Genomic DNA, 16,786 nt, shown 5'->3' on the forward strand with positions numbered 1-16,786 from the left:
AATAAATCTAAAAAAAAAAAAAGATTGTTTGTGGAGATTGGTTTGTGCCGTGTCTATTAGTTTGCTGTGTTTGATAGTGTAGTTAGACGCATGTTCTCTGGGGCCAGACCACCTGGATTTAAAGTCCAATCTCACTGTTAGCCCTGAGACCTTGGGTAAATTACCAACCTCTCTGCCTCTGTGCTGGCCACCTATGATGTGCTTCATAAGGGTTGATGCCATTGTCATCATTGTCATTAGCATAATTTATTTTTAACAAATTGTTTTACTTCACAGAGATAGAGGATCTTTTCAGTATCCTAAGTATACCTCCTTAGGAGTTGCTTTTGGGTGAAAGCACAGACCCCTCCGGCACCAGTGCATGATTTTAGACTCTGAAGGGCTTCTTTTCTTACCAAGAAGACCGAAAGAGTTGCTGGCATTGCCTTGGTGTCTTAAGGAGGTTGAATAATTGGGATTCTCTTGGTCTCCTTCCTTCATGGGCTCAAGAGGGCTGCTGCAGCTCCAGCCATCCTGTCAGGCTGAAGGAAAAAGAATAAAGGATAGAAGGTCAAAAGAGTACCTGCCCGTTGAATAAGCTGTCTTTTAAGTTCCTTCCTAGAAACCCAGCCTAAGGACTTCTGTTAATATCTTATTGGCCATCTCTATCTTCCAGGGATGTGGAAAAAGTAATTTTCTTCATGTATTTTGCGTCTCTCAAAAATACAGATGTTCTGTTACAAAGAAAAGAAGAGAAGGATGGATATTGTGTGAGTGGCTAGCAGTCTCAGCCACAGGGGGAGCTCACTGCAGGAAAGCTACCTCAAGGGTTTCAAAGAATTTTGTCTGTTTCTAAGTTAGCAATTGGTCTGCCTTCTCTCAGATTGACAGCTTCTGGTAGTCTGATCATTTAAATTTTTAGCATGTGTTCAGTTTTTGCCATTAGCAAGTTTGTTCAAGAAAGAAAATATGATTACAGAAAGGGGAACATATCATGTTTTAGCTCAATTAATTATTAGTATAGGTGTAGGAGGGAAGTCTTAAATTATATCTAAAGATACGTCCTGTGGGTCACATAGTAGATTCTCCCAGAGGTATGGTGGTGAGGAAGGCTTTGTCATACATCCACATCCAGCGTATGGTTGTCTGTAGACAGGCTGATGGTAGTATACAAACACCGTAGATAGCAATCATCTAGAGATGCAGAGAAGGAAGGTAATTAGTCTGATTCTATAGAAAAAAGAAAAAGAGTCAGGTAAGGTATAAACATAAGGAAGGACCAGGGCACCATGTGGTAATGATTTGCGTAACCTCAGGTCATAGTCAAAGTTGAAGGCAAACCCATGAGCACTATCTAATAAGTTCTCACAAGTAAGAGGTTTAGGATCTAGGTCCAGATTTGTAGTAAATGATTCATATAACTAAAAAATATGACCTAACCTTTCTGTGCCTTATTTCTTTTTTTTTTTTTTTTCTTATTTCTTTTTTTTTTTTTTTTCTTATTTCTTATTTTAAAATCAGAAGTAATACCTAGCTCAAAGGCAATAAAAGTACATTCACATTGTGAGACCATCACCATAATTTCCAGAATCCTTCACCTTGCAAAATTGAAACTCTGACCTATTAAACAATAGCCACTCATTCCCCCTTCTCTGGCAATACCCAGCAACCACCATTCTACTTTATTTCTTTGAATTTGACTAGTTTAGGTACTTTATATAAATAGAATCATGCAGTATTTGTTCATTTGCAACTGGCTGACTTTAGTTAGCAATGTCTTCAGGGTTCATCCATACTGTAGCATGCTAACTCTTTTTTTAAGGATTAAAGGAGTTTCCTTTAAAGGCTGAGTAATACTCCATTCTAATGTCTGTACCACATTTTGTTTATCTACTCACTGTTGATGGATAGTTGGGGTGCTTCCACCTTTCAGCTATTACAAACAATGCTACTGTGAATATGAGTATACACATATTTCTTTGAGTCCTTGCTTTCAGTTCTTTTGGGTATATGGCCAGAAGTGGAATTGCTGGAGCATATGGTAATTAAAAAAATGTTTTTTGAGGAACAGCCACACTTTTCCAGAGCAGCTGCATCATCTTACATTCCCACCAGCAATGCTTGATGGTTCCAGTTTCTCCATATCCTCCCCAATACATGCTGTTTCTTGGGGTTTTGTCTTGTTTTGTTTTTTTGTTTCTTTACTGTTTTGTTTTTTTGTATAGTAGTTATCCTGATAGGTATGAGGTACCTAAGTTTTTTTTTTTTTAAACCTCTGAACTTTTTATTGGCCTCCTGCTCCTCCCTGTTTCTGCTGCCTCTACGCCTCAGAATTTTGGTGTCGTTGGTCTCAGACACCACCTTGCTGTCCACCCTCTTGCGGGTGGTGGTCTTCTGGATTGTCTGCAAGGAGTTACTGTTGTCCAGGGCATCAGTAAGACTGAAGTCCTCCCTGTCTTCCAACAGGTGACGGTAGGTGGCAATCTCAGCCTCCAGCTTGACCTTGACATTCAGCAGAGCCTCATACTCCTGGGCCTGGTGCTGCCCCTCTGCCCAGGTCTGGGACAGCTCCGACTCCAGGAGCAGCAGGACCCCATTGAGCTGCTCCATCTACGACCTCCCTCAGGCTGTTTTCCAAGCTGGCCTTCAGGTTTCTCCTTGAGTCCAGGTTGATCTCCAAGGACTTGGCAGTACGTCTTAGCTCCATGAGGGTCATCTCAACTTCTCCTATCTCAGTAGTCTGTGTGGTGACCACTGTGGTCGATGTTCTGGGACCAATACTTGTCCTCCCGGTTCTTCTGAGCCAGTTTGTCATACTGGGCCCGGATATCTGCCATGATCTTCCCAAGGTCCTGAGATTTGGGGGCATCCAACGCCACCATCGACCCAGAGTTGGAGATTTGGTTTTGTAGACCCTTTACTTCCTCCTCCTAACCTCCTTAGGTTCTTCTTCATGAAGAGCAGCTCCTCCTTGAGAGCCTCGATCTCTGTCTTTAGCTGCAGGCAAGTGACATTGGTGGTATCAGTGACCTTGCGGAACCCAAGGATGTCACTCTCCACAGACCCGCCCATGGCCAGCTCTGTCTCATACTTGATTCAGAAGTTGTCAGCAGCAAGACGGGCATTGTCACTCTGTAGAACGATGCGGGCATTATCCACAGCACTTGCAAAGATCTGAGCCCTCAGGTCCTCCATGGTCTTGAAGTAATGTCCTCAGTCTCTGACTTGGGGTCCCTTCTTCTCTAGGTTTTCCCGGATTTTCATCTCCTGATCAAATCAGGATAATCAGATAATCTGTCTGATTATCAGCCTCCAGGCTCCTCACTCTCTCCAGGTAGGAGGCCAGGCAGTCATTCAGGTCTCACATGGTCTCCTCACCCTGGATGCCCTCTATGCCCGCCAGACCCCTGGCCACCCCCGCAGCCGGGCCCCTGGACCCCCAGCCACCCCGGAAACTGGTGGAGCAGGATACAGAGATTTGGGAGCCTGAGCCCCTGTGCCTGCATAGACACTGGCCATGTTGCTGCTGATCAGCCAGACACAGTGGCTGGGCGACTGCACAGAGCCCGGGGACCAGTAGTTGGAAGAGAAGGTGGAGCGGGTGGTGAAACTCGTGCTGTTTGGAGAGTAAGAGGGTGACACTGGAGACCAGGGCTCAGCTCGAGCCAGGCCTACCTAAGTTTTATTTTTTTAATTTTTAATTTTTTAATAATAAATTTATTTTTTATTGGTGTTCAATTTACCAACATACAGAATAACACCCAGTGCTCATCCCGTCAAGTGCCCCCCTCAGTGCCCATCACCCATTCACTGCTACCCCCCGCCCTCCTCCCCTTCCACCACCCCTACTTCGTTTCCCAGAGTTAGGAGTTCTGTCTCCCTTTCTGATATTTCCCATACATTTCTTCTCCCTTCCCTTATATTCCCTTTCACTATTTTTATATTCCCCAAATGAATGAGAACATACAACATTTGTCCTTCTCCAATTGACTTCCTTCACTCAGTATAATACCTTCCAGTTCCATCCACATATTAATGGCTGAGTAATATTCCATTGTATACATAGGCCACATATTCTTTATCCATTCATCTTTCGATGGACACCGAGGCTCCTTTCACAGTTTGGCTATTGTGGCGATTGCTGCAATAAACATCGGGGTGCAGGTGTCCCGGTGTTTCATTGCATCTGAATCTTTGGGTTAAATCCCAACAGTGCATTGCTGGGTCGTAGGGCAGGTCTATTTTTAACCCTTTGAGGAACCTCCACACAGTTTTCCAGAGTGGCTGCACCAGTTCACATTCCCACCAACAGTGTAAGAGGGTTCCCTTTTCTCCTCATCCTCTCCAACATTTGTGGTTTCCTGCCTTGTTAATTTCCCCCATTCTCACTGGTGTGAGGTGGTATCTCATTGTGGTTTTGATTTATATTTCCCTGATGGCAAGTGATGCAGAGCATTTTCTCATGTGCTTGTTGGCCATGTCTATGTCTTCCTCTGTGAGATTTCTCTTCATGTCTTTTGCCCATTTCATGATGGGATTATTTGTTTTCTTTGGTGTTGAGTTTAATAAGTTCTTTATAGATCTTGGAAACTAGCCCTTTATCTGATACGTCATTTGCAAATATCTACTCCCATTCTGTAGGTTGTCTTTTAGTTTTGTTGACTGTATCCTTTGCTGTGCAAAAGCTTCTTATCTTGATGAAGTCCCAAGAGTTCATTTTTGCTTTTGTTTCTCTTGCCTTCGTGGATGTATCTTGCAAGAAGTTACTGTGGCCGAGTTCAAAAAGGGTGTTGCCTGTGTTCTCCTCTAGGATTTTGATGGACTCTTGTCTCACATTTAGATCTTTCATCCATTTTGAGTTTATCTTTGTGTATGGTGAAAGAGAGTGGTCTAGTTCCATTCTTCTGCATGTGGATGTCCAATTTTCCTAGCACCATCTATTGAAGAGACTGTCTTTCTTCCAGTGGATAGTCTTTCCTCCTTTATCGAATATTAGTTGACCATAAAGTTGAGGGTCCACTTCTGGGTTCTCTATTCTGTTTCATTGATCTATGTGTCTGTTTTTGTGCCAGTACCACACTGTCTGGATGACCATAGCTTTGTAGTACAACCTGAAATCTGGCATCGTGATGCCCCCAGATATGGTTTTCTTTTTTAAAATTCCCTGGCTATTCGGGGTCTTTCTGATTCCACACAAATCTTAAAATAATTTGTTCTAACTCTGAAGAAAGTCCATGGTATTTTAATAGGGATTGCATTAAACGTGTAAATTGCCCTGGGTAACGTTGACATTTTCACAATATTAATTCTGCCAATCCATGAGCATGGGATATTTTTCCACCTCTTTGTGTCTTCCACAATTTCTTTCAGAAGTGTTCCATAGTTTTTAGGGTATAGATCCTTTACCTCTTTGGTTAGGTTTATTCCTAGGTATCTTATGCTTTTGGGTGCAATTGTAAGTGGGATTGACTCCTTAATTTCTCTTTCTTCAGTCTCATTGTTAGTGTATAGAAATGCCACTGATTTCTGGGCATTGATTTTGTATCCTGCCACGCTACCAAATTGCTGTATGAGTTCTAGCAATCTTGGGGTGGAGGCTTTTGGGTTTTCTATGTAGAATATCATGTCATCGGTGAAGAGGGAGAGTTTGACTTCTTCTTTGCCAATTTGAATGCCTTTAATGTCTTTTTGTTGTCTGATTGCTGAGGCTAGGACTTCCAGTACTATGTCGAATAGCGGTGGTGAGAGTGGACATCCCTGTCTTGTTCCTGATCTTAGGGGAAAGGCTCCCAGTGCTTCCCCATTGGGAATGATATTTGCTGTGGGCTTTTCATAGATGGCTTTTTTTTTTTTTAATTTATTTATTTATTTATTTATTTATTTATTTATTTATTTTTAATTAATTTTTATTGGTGTTCAATTTACCAACATACAGAAAAACACCCAGTGCTCATCCCATCAAGTGTCCACCTCAGTGCCCGTCACCCCTTCCCCTCCAACACCCGCCCTCCTCCCCTTCCACCACCCCTAGTTCGTTCCCCGAGTTAGGAGTCTTTATGTTCTGTCTCCCTTCCTGATATTTCCCAACATTTCTTCTCCCTTCCTTTATATTCCCTTTCACCATTATTCATATTCCCCAAATGAATGAGAACATACACTGTTTGTCCCTCTCCGATTGACTTATTTCACTCAGCATAATACCCTCCAGTTCCATCCACGTTGAAGCAAATGGTGGGTATTTGTCGTTTCTAATTGCTGAGTAATATTCCAGTGGAGGTTCCTCAAAGAGTTAAAAATAGACCTGCCCTATGACCCAGCAATTGCACTGTTGGGGATTTACCCCAAAGATTCAGATGCAATGAAACGTCGGGACACCTGCACCCCGATGTTTCTATCAGCAATGGCCACAATAGCCAAACTGTGGAAGGAGCCTCGGTGTCCATCGAAAGATGAATGGATAAAGAAGATGTGGTTTATGTATACAATGGAATATTACTCATAGATGGCTTTTAAGATGATGAGGAATGTTCCCTCTATCCCTACACTCTGAAGAGTTTTGATCAGGAATGGATGCTGTATTTTGTCAAATGCTTTCTCTGCATCTAATGAGAGGACCATATGGTTCTTGGTTTTTCTCTTGCTGATATGATGAATCACACTGATTGTTTTACAAGTGTTGAACCAGCCTTGTGTCCTGGGGATAAATCCTACTTGGTCATGGTGAATAATTTTCTTAATGTACTGTTGGATCCTATTGGCTAGTATCTTGTTGAGAATTTTGCATCCATGTTCATCAGGAATATTGGTCTGTAATTCTCCTTTTTGGTGGGGTCTTTGTCTGGTTTTGGAATTAAGGTGATGCTGGCCTCATAGAACAAATTTGGAAGTACTCCATCTCTTTCTGTCTTTCCAAACAGCTCTAGTAGAATAGGTATGGTTTCTTCTTTAAACGTTTGAGAGAATTCCCCTGGGAAGCCTTCTGGCCCTGGACTTTTGTGTCTTGGGAGGTTTTTGATGACTGCTTCAATTTCCTCCCTGGTTATTGGCCTGTTCAGGTTTTCTATTTCTTCCTGTTCTAGTTTTGGTAGTTTGTGGCTTTCCAGGAATGCGTCCATTTCTTCTAGATTGCCTAATTTATTGGCGTACAGCCGTTCATAATATGTTTTTAAAATCCTTTGTATTTCCTTGGTGTTGGTAGTCATCTCTCCTTTCTCATTCATGATTTTATTAATTTGAGTCTTCTCTCTCTTCTTTTTAATAAGGCTGGCTAATGGTTTATCTATCTTCTTAATTCTTTCAAAAAACCAACTCCTGGTTCTGTTGATCTGTTCCACAGTTCTTCTGGTCTCGATTTCGTTGAGTTCTGCTCGAATCTTAATTAACTCTCTTCTTCTGCTGGGTGTAGGATCTATTTGCTGTTTTTTCCTCTAGCTCCTTTATGTGTAAGGTTAGCTTTTGTATTTGAGTTCTTTCCAGTTTTTGAATGGATGCTTGTAATGCGATGTATTTCCCCCTTAGGACTGCTTTTGCTACATCCCAAAGATTTTGAACAGTTGTATCTTCATTCTCATTAGTTTCCATGAATCTTTTTAACTCTTCCTTAATTTCCTGGTTGACCCTTTCATCTTTTAGCAGGATGGTCCTTAACCTCCACGTGTTTGAGGTCCTTCCAAACTTCTTGTTGTGATTTAGTTCTAATTTCAAGGCATTATCGTCTGAGAATATGCAGGGGACGATCCCATTCTTTTGGTATTGGTTCAGACCCGATTTGTGTCCCAGTATGTGGTCTATTCTGGAGAAAGTTCCATGTGCACTTGAGAAGAATGTGTATTCAGTTGAGTTTGGATGTAAAGTTCTGTAGATATCTGTGAAATCCATCTGGTCCAGTGTATTACTTAAAGCTCTCGTTTCTTTGGAGATGTTGTACTTAGAAGACCTATCGAGTATAGAAAGAGCTAGATTGAAGTCACCAAGTATAAGTGTATTATTATCTAAGTATTTCTTCACTTTGGTTATTAATTGGTTTAAATATTTGGCAGCTCCCACATTCGGGGCCTCAATATATATTGAGGATTGTTAAGTCCTCTTGTTGGATAGATCCCTTACGTAGGATATAGTGTCCCTCTTCATCTCTCACTACAGTCCTCGGGGTAAATTTTAGTTTATCTGACATAAGGATGACTACCCTTGCTTTCTTTTGAGGACCATTTGAATGGTAAATGGTTCTCCAGCCTTTTATTTTCAGGTTGTAGGTGTCCTTCTGTCTCAAATGAGTCTCTTGTAGACAGCAAATAGATGGGTCCTTCTTTTTTTTCCAGTCAGAAACCCTGCCCCTTTTGATGGGGTCATTAAGCCCATTCACATTCAGAGTTTATTGTAAGATATGAGTTTAGTGTCATCATGATATCTATTCAGTCCTTGTTTTTGTGGATTGTTCCACTGGACTTCTTATTAAAGGGGAATTTTAAGAGTCCCCCTTAAAATTTCTTGCAGAGTTGGTTTGGGGGTCACATATTCTTTCAGTTCTTGCCTATCTTGGAAGCTCTTTATCTCTCCTTCCATTCTGAATGAGAGCCTTGCTGGATAAAGTATTCTTGGTTGCATGTTCTTCTCATTTAGGACCCTGAATATATCCTGCCAGCCCTTTCTGGCCTGCCAGGTCTCTGTGGAGAGGTCTGCTGTTACCCTAATACTCCTCCCCATAAAGGTCAGGCATTTCTTGTCTCTTGCTGCTTTAAGGATCTTCTCTTTATCTTTGGAATTTGCAAGCTTCACTATTAAATGTCGAGGTGTTGAACGGTTTTTATTGATTTAAGGGGGGGATCTCTCTATTTCCTGGATCTGAATGCCTGTTTCCCTTCCCAGATTAGGAAAGCTTTCAGCTAGGATTTGTTCAAATACATATTCTGGCCCTGTGGCCCTTTCGGCGCCCTCGGGAATCCCAAGGTTTTTCTTCCTCAGGCTGTCGTTTATTTCCCTTAATCTCTCTTCATGGTCTATTAATTGTTTGTCTCTTTTTTCCTTAGTTTCCTTCTTTGCCATCAACTTGTCTTCTATGTCACTCACTCCTTCTTCCACCTCATTAACCCTCGTCGTTAGGACTTCTAGTTTGGATTGCCTCTCATTCAATTGATTTTTAATTTTTGCCTGATTAGATCTAAATTCTGCAGTCATGAAGTCTCTTGAGTCATTTTTGCTTTTTTTATAGAGCTACCAGTAGCTGTATAATAGTGCTTCTGAATTGGTTTTCTGACATTGAAATGTAATCAAAATTTGTAACTCTGTGGGGGAGAGGACTGTTTCTGATTCTTTCTTTTGAGGTGAGGTTTTCCTTCTAGTCATTTTGCTCAGTGCTGAGTGGCCAAAAACAAGTTGGATTGGGAAAAGGAGAAAAAGAGAGGAGAGAAAGAAGGAAATAAAAGAAAAAAAGAAAAAAAGAGAAGAAAAGGAGAAAGAAAAAGAAAGAAAGGGGGAAAAAAGGGTGGGGGAAGCAAACAGAAAAAAAAAAAAAACCACGGGGGAGCATCTTCCGATTCTGTATACTTTAAGTCCCTTGACTTCCCCTGGAACTGGTCCGTCTAGCTGGTCTTCTGGGGGAGGGGCCTGTTGTGCTGATTTTCAGGTGTCAGCACTTGGGGGAGCTGCTCTGGCCCCTGCCTAGTGCAGGGCTCAGTGGGGGTTGTTCACCCCGTGAGGCCCCAGGAGGACGCCACAGTGGTGGCGGCAGCTCTGGAAACCTGGATTCAGCCCCCGCAGGAACTCCGGGGCTCTCGGTCTGCAGGGCCTGGAGGCTCCGGGGCGGGTCCGCTGATCTGCTCAGCTCGGGGCAGGAGCGTCCTTGCTGTCCTGGGCCCTCCCGGCCTCTGCCTGTCCCGGGGGAGGCCGGGTCCTGGGCTGTGTCCCGGCGCCCTGTGCTCTGGGGCCTGCGCTGTTGGATTCGCGCTCCCGCCCCGCAGCCCCCTCCGCGGAGCCGCCGCCCGAGCCCCTCCGAGCTGCTCCGGGTCCCGCCGTGCGCGCTGCAGCCCTTAGGGAGCTCGGCGCACTCTCCTGGGGCGCAGGTGTCTGTTAGTGTCCCAGGGAGCCTGAGGGCATCCCCGCCCTCCTGGGTCCTGCTCTAACTCCCTGTGAGCGCCTTTCCACCTGGGAAGGTTGGTGCAGCTCCTGCTCCTCCGGGACGGGGCTCTCCTGTCCTGGGGACACTCGCCCCGGCCTCAGCCCGGCTCCTCGCGGGGCCCCTCCCCCTTGGAGGCCTTTTGTTTCTTTATTTCTTTTTTCCCGTCTTCCTACCTTGATAGAAGCGCAAACTCTTCTCACTGTAGCATTCCAGCTGGACCCCCTTTTTTTTTTAAAATTATTTATTTATTTATTTATTTATTTATTTATTTATTTATGATAGTCACAGAGAGAGAGAGAGAGAGAGAGAGAGAGAGAGGCAGAGACACAGGCAGAGGGAGAAGCAGGCTCCATGCACCGGAAGCCCGACGTGGGATTTGATCCCGGGGTCTCCAGGATCACGCCCTGGGCCGAAGGCAGGCGCCAAACCGCTGCGCCACCCAGATATCCCCTGGTCCCTATTTATTTATTTATTATTATTTTTTAAATTTTTTAATTTTTATTTATTTATTTTTTTATGATAGTCACAGAGAGAGAAAGAGAGGCAGAGACACAGGCGGAGGGAGAAGCAGGCTCCATGCACCGGGAGCCCGATGTGGGATTTGATCCCGTGTCTCCAGGATCGCGCCCTGGGCCAAAGGCAGGCGCCAAACAGCTGCGCCACCCAGGGATCCCCTGGTCTCTATTTAAATCTCAGGCCGAATTTGTAGATTTTCAGGATGATTTGAAGGTTATCTAGGTAGTTTGGTGGGCACAGGTGACTTGGGGACCCTACTTTTCAGCCGTCTTGCCCCTCCTGGCTACCTTAGTTTTAAAGGAGTATGAACAATGTGTCCTGATTAACTCCTTCTGGAATCACTGCTCCTTTCCTCAAGCAATTCATGTTTCTCCTTGGGCAAGTTCCATAGCCTGTGTGCCTCAATTTCATTTTCTTCTCAGTGTCAATGTGTGTGTGGAAGGGTGGTATGGATGTTGTTGAGATTATATCCCATCTTCAGTGCCCATTCCAGCATTTTAATTGCCCTGGAAAAGCTAAAAGCAGAGTATGTTACTGTTTATATTCCCATTATTCCTAGCTGTTGGTTTTCTCTTGCATCCTTATAAAAAACATGATGTTTCCAAAATGTTATGGGAGAGAGAGCCCTGGTCTTGGAACCAGAAGCCATGGAACTGAATTCCCATTTTCCCACTTTTTAGTTGAGGGAAGTTGGTTTTATCTGGATAAAAAAATGGCATGACAGTGGGCACCTCGTGATCCTGCTCTTTCACATCTACCTCTTCCTGTCCCCATCCAACAAATTGAGAAGCTCCCCCCGCCCCACCGCTTTATTGAGATTTTACTGACATCTAATGCATGTTATTTTAAGGTATACAGTGTGCAAGATGATTACCACAATAAGGTCAGTGAACACTACCATCCCCTCAGATAATTACCTTTTTTTTATGTGTATGGTAACATTTAAGGTCTACTTTGGTAACAGCCTCCAAGCATATGATACAGTATTGTTAATTATACTCACCATGTTGCACATTGGAACCCCAGAATTTATTCATCGTGTAGCTGGGAGTTTGTGCCATTTGAGCAGTGTCTCCCCATTTCACACCACCTCTAGCCCCAGCAACCACCATTTCTGGAAGTTCAGCTCTTTTAGATTCCACATATGTGTGGGAACATATGGTATCTCTCTTTCTCTGTCTGGCTTATCTCACTTGGCACAGTGACTTCATGGTTCAACCAAGTTGTCACAGAGGGCAAGATTTCCTTCTTTTTTAATGGCTGAGTGGTATTCCATTGAAATTATACACCGGGTTTTCTTTACTCATTCATCTGTTGATGGTCACTTGGGTCATTTCTGTGTCTTGGCTATGGTGAGGAATGCTGCGATGAACATGAGAGTGCACATGTCTTTGAGACGATGTCCTCTTTTCCTTTGGACTCACCCAGACATGGGATTCTGATAGCCTTTGTGTTGCTGCCACTTACAACTTCCCAATCATCATTCACCCACTGAAGCTCAAGCTTTCCTGAGAACTGCTATAATCCTCTCAGCATGGGTTACTAACTGCAAAGTCTGGAGATGTGCTGGGCCTCCAGCTTCCTTGACTCTTCTGCTGTGTTTGATGATTTGTGCTGGACCACTTCGTTCTTGACCTTCCTCTTTGGTTCCTGGGACACCACTTCCCTTTGATTTTCCTTTCCCTTTAGATAGTTCTCTCTCAGTATCCTCTTTCTGATTCTCTTGACTCTCTCTGGGGTGGGGCATCACCCTCCACATATTTACTGACGACCCTTGAATCTGTATTGCCAGACCTTCTTTCCTGAATTCCAGACTCCTAGATACATCCCCCTCTTGAGCTCCTTACCTCCCACTCTACTCAGCCCTAGCATACTCCTCAAAGTGGCTGGGCCCACAGCGTGGTGCTTGTTGTCTAGGACTGCCGGTGGCCCTCACTCTCTGATCCGCAGACCCCCCCGCCCCACCGCTGCACTTGGCTCAATCTCCAGATCGTCCTATCACTCTTGCTTTTCCTTCTGTCTCGCTTCTGTCTTGACCCAGTACTCCATGCTTGGTTGTCTTGCAAGGATATGGCCAGATGCCCCCCCCACCCCCGCTCCCACATGAGGATCTGTTTCATGTTCTGTCTGGACCTCCCCGCCCCCACCCCCGCCCAGCCGCTGCCATTACTATTTCTCCAGCTGAATTCCGCACTGGTGATCAGTCCCACCTTGTACCAAGGCCAGAGATCTAGGTGTCATTCTGCACTGCTCCTCATTCCTCTCCTGTGGGACCCCCAGGTAAGGGCTGCTAAGACTGAAATTACTTCTGCATGGCTCCCAAGTCCCCCCTCCTCCATGCCTTCACTGTCAGTTTTCTTGTTCAGCTGTGGTCATCTCTCTTGGCTGCTATTGCCTTCACCTCATATATAGTTGCTTTCTCTCCATCCTTGCCTCCTCCTGGCCACCCTTCACTCTGCTGCTAGTTCCTACAATGCTGATCCTCCGAGCTGCTTAAAACTTGCACATCCCCCTCCTGGGGAATCAAGGACCAGTTCCCATGAATCGTGCACATAAGCCCTCTGTAGTCTGTTCTCACCATCTTCATCTCCTGCTTCTTGACCCCCTTCACTTTTGAGCTACACCAAACCACGTGGGGTTGCTTTTCATGTTTGTACTCATTTGCGTACTCTGTCTCGGCCTCTCTCTATTTGGTCTTCCTAGGAAAGTCCCATTCATCATTTGAGACTCAGCCCCATCATAGCCCTCTCTGTCATGATGAGAGCAGCTGACATGTGCATGTGCTTGCTGTATGCCAGTCACTGCTCTAAATGGTCTAAATGAATTTATGGAGTGCTCACAACAACCCTCTTGTGGCACTTGCAGAGTAGGTACCATTATGATCATCCTCCTTTCATAGTTGGGAAATGGAGGCACAGAGAGGTTAGATGCCTCATGCAGAGTGACTCAACCAGCATCTGGGAAGCTGGGATCTGAAGGCAGGCAGTCTCATTCTGGACTTAGGGCCCTTAGTCCCTGGAGCAGCCCTGGCTATGTAAGGCAGAGGTGGCCATCTCCTCCTGCTGGCCTGCCCTCACCTGACTCAAATGCATCTCTAGCATGGCATTTAGTATACTGTCTTTCAAGTACACACTGGGCCCCTGGGGCTGGGGGGCAGACCTGCCTTTGAGTCATGCTCAGATTCCTTGTGTGGGGACCCCAATTCACCCCTTTATGTACCCCCATCACCCAGTGGTACATACTCATCAAAATTCTTTTGAAGAGTAACTGAAGGAGTATAACGAATATTAGTTGAATGCATGATTAGTGAGAGCCTTTTGTAAGGTGTTAAACGGGTTGGGCAACTATGGGCAAACCTGGCCTGCTTCCTGTTTTTGCACTGCCCACAAGCTAAGAATGGTTTTTACAGATGCATATTTGCAATCAATCTGATGATAGGGAGCACTAATTCTAAACCTCATTTAAGGGATAACATCCCTCCCCAAAGAATTCTGTTCTTCCTCATTGGATCTATGTTGTAGTCCACTGTTATTACTGTCTTTTGAATTTTGTCAATGAATATGAGGAAATATGTGTGTTCTCTTATTTTGTAAGTACTTACAGAACATCTCAGTTGTGCCCCTTGGTTCACAAACCCTAAAATATTTACTCGCTTACTAAGAAAATGTGCCCCCTGCTCAAAGGGCTACTTATATAACAGTGTTACTGTTATACTGTGATGAGGGGGATTAAAAAATGTAAAATCTGGGCAAACATGTCTGATTAGATGGGTTAAAGCTTGTGAACCCTTGGGCAGTAAGGGCTGAACAAATGTTCTCTTTCTCTTTTCTATTCCTGACCTAATCTGAGGGAACACATGGTTGGTTGGTTTGAGGGTAGATGACTTAAAAAACATGACACAAAAAAATATCTTGCTTTGCTGGGTAATCCTGGGGGGTTTGAGGGTAGGTGACTTTAAAAAACAATTCTTGGTTGGTTGGAGGGTAGGTGACTTAAAAAACATAACGCAAAAAATATCTTGCTTTGCTGGGTAATCCTGGGAGTTAGTCAGTGGTGTGCAGGGCAGACTGTATAACATTTAAGTTGGAGACAGAGTCTTTCTTACATTTTAGGGCCCCACATTCCTGATGACAGTGACCTGGACTGCAGGACATCTATTTATGAGGCCTTGGAGAAAGGTAAAACTCAGCAGGAGCCATAAGCAATCTTTTCCACACTTTTTTTTTAAAAGACTATTTATAGGCTTATATCTACATATATATTTTTGCTACTGGTCTTAAATCTTTAAAGTCTTTAAAAATTTATATTCAAAGTGTTTTTCTGTTCATTTTTCATTTTATTAAGAAGAAACTATAAATAAAACTTAACAATGCCATCATTTTTCATTAGCTCTAATGGCTTTGTGACAAGATGAAAGCTCACGTAGTGTAATGTTTGATTTTTTTTCTTCCTCAAATGCTGTCAGGCTAGATCATTTAGAAATATTACAAAATCTTCTGTACTGAAGGAGAAAGCTTTTGACACCAAATTAAAAAGAACAACAACAACAAAACAAGACATGTGCATTACATCATTTGAAACCTTTGTAGCTTTTGGAAGCTCTTCTAAATCACACATATTCTTTTGTCTTCCCATTGTTGTTTCTCTTATATTCACAGTCTCTGCCTCAAGCTGCAACGTAGCCTTCAATATAATTTTAGAAATCTAAGCCCCAGTGTTTTTATTTCATCACGCTTCAAATTTACCTTGAATTAAAATCTTCATTTCTTAGGTTATTATTCTGGAGCCAGTTGTACGGTTATTTTAAAAGGAACATTTTGGGCCTTTGTGGGTCCAACCACATTGTTCACAAGGAAGAAAGTGAGGCCAGGAGAGAGATTAACAAATACACTCATGGTCACACGACTAGATAGTGGCAGAGCAAAGACAAGAGCCTGGACAAGCCCCACTTGCTAAAATTTCCTACCTGAATTTTTCCCTTTTGTAAGTTTTCGGGGATGAAATCTGCCAGAAACTTGAGTGGGGAGAAATAATAAAAGTTCCAAGTTCTTTTTTTTAAAATAAATTTATTTTTTATTGGTGTTCAATTTACCAACATACAGAATAACACCCAGTGCTCATCCTGTCAAGTGCCCCCCTCAGTGCCCATCACCTATTCACCCCCACCCCCCGCCCTCCTCCCCTTCCACCACCCCTACTTCGTTTCCCAGAGTTAGGAGTCTTTATGTTCTGTCTCCCTTTCTGATATTTCCCACACATTTCTTCTCCCTTCCCTTCTATTCCCTTTCACTATTATTTATATTCCCCAAATGAATGAGAACATATAATGTTTGTCCTTCTCCGATTGACTTACTTCACTCAGCATAATACCCTCCAGTTCCATCCACGTTGAAGCAAATGGTGGCTATTTGTCGTTTCTAATGGCTGAGTAATATTCCATTGTATACATAGACCACATCTTCTTTATCCATTCATCTTTCGATGGACACTGAGGCTCCTTCCACAGTTTGGCTATTGTGGCCATTGCTGCTAGAAACATCGGGGTGCAGGTGTCCTGGCGTTTCATTGCATCTGAATCTTTGGGGTAAATCCCAACAGTGCAATTGCTGGGTCATAGGGCAGGTCTATTTTTAACTCTTTGAGGAACCTCCACACAGTTTTCCAGAGTGGCTGCACCAGTTCACATTCCCACCAACAGTGTAAGAGGGTTCCCTTTTCTCCTCATCCTCTCCAACATTTGTGGTTTCCTGCCTTGTTAATTTTCCCCATTCTGACTGGTGTGAGGTGGTATCTCATTGTGGTTTTGATTTGTATATCCCTGATGGCAAGTGATGCGGAGCATTTTCTCATGTGCATGTTGGCCATGTCTATGTCTTCCTCTGTGAGATTTCTGTTCATATTTTTTGCCCATTTCATGATTGGATTGTTTGTTTCTTTGGTGTTGAGTTTAATAAGTTCTTTATAGATCTTGGAAACTAGCTCTTTATCTGATATATCATTTGCAAATATCTTCTCCCATTTTCTAGGTTGTCTTTTAGTTTTGTTGACTGTATCCTTTGCTGTGCAAAAGCTTCTTATCTTGATGAAGTCCCAAGAGTTCATTTTTGCTTTTGTTTCTCTTGCCTTCATGGATGTATCTTGCAAGAAGTTACTGTGGCCGAGTTCAAAAAGGGTGTT

The 16,786-nt window shown here is 43.5% G+C and overlaps 1 protein-coding gene and 1 pseudogene across 1 annotated transcript in view; one reads left to right on the plus strand and one right to left on the minus strand.

Moving 5' to 3' along the window:
- Nucleotides 1-484: 484 nt before the first annotated feature.
- On the minus strand, nucleotides 485-12,850 carry LOC121488707 (annotated as a pseudogene).
- A 1,918-nt stretch (nucleotides 12,851-14,768) lies between these two features.
- Nucleotides 14,769-16,786, plus strand: part of CSGALNACT1 (chondroitin sulfate N-acetylgalactosaminyltransferase 1) — a 256,586-nt gene continuing 254,568 nt past the window's right edge. Inside the window, exon 1 of the mRNA XM_041752350.1 lies at nucleotides 14,769-14,787. The gene's annotated coding sequence lies outside the window, so the exon portion shown is untranslated. The remainder of the gene's footprint in view (nucleotides 14,788-16,786) is intronic.

Source organism: Vulpes lagopus, chromosome 4 (assembly GCF_018345385.1).
Source record: "Vulpes lagopus strain Blue_001 chromosome 4, ASM1834538v1, whole genome shotgun sequence".
Classification (NCBI taxonomy): Eukaryota; Metazoa; Chordata; class Mammalia; order Carnivora; family Canidae; genus Vulpes; species Vulpes lagopus.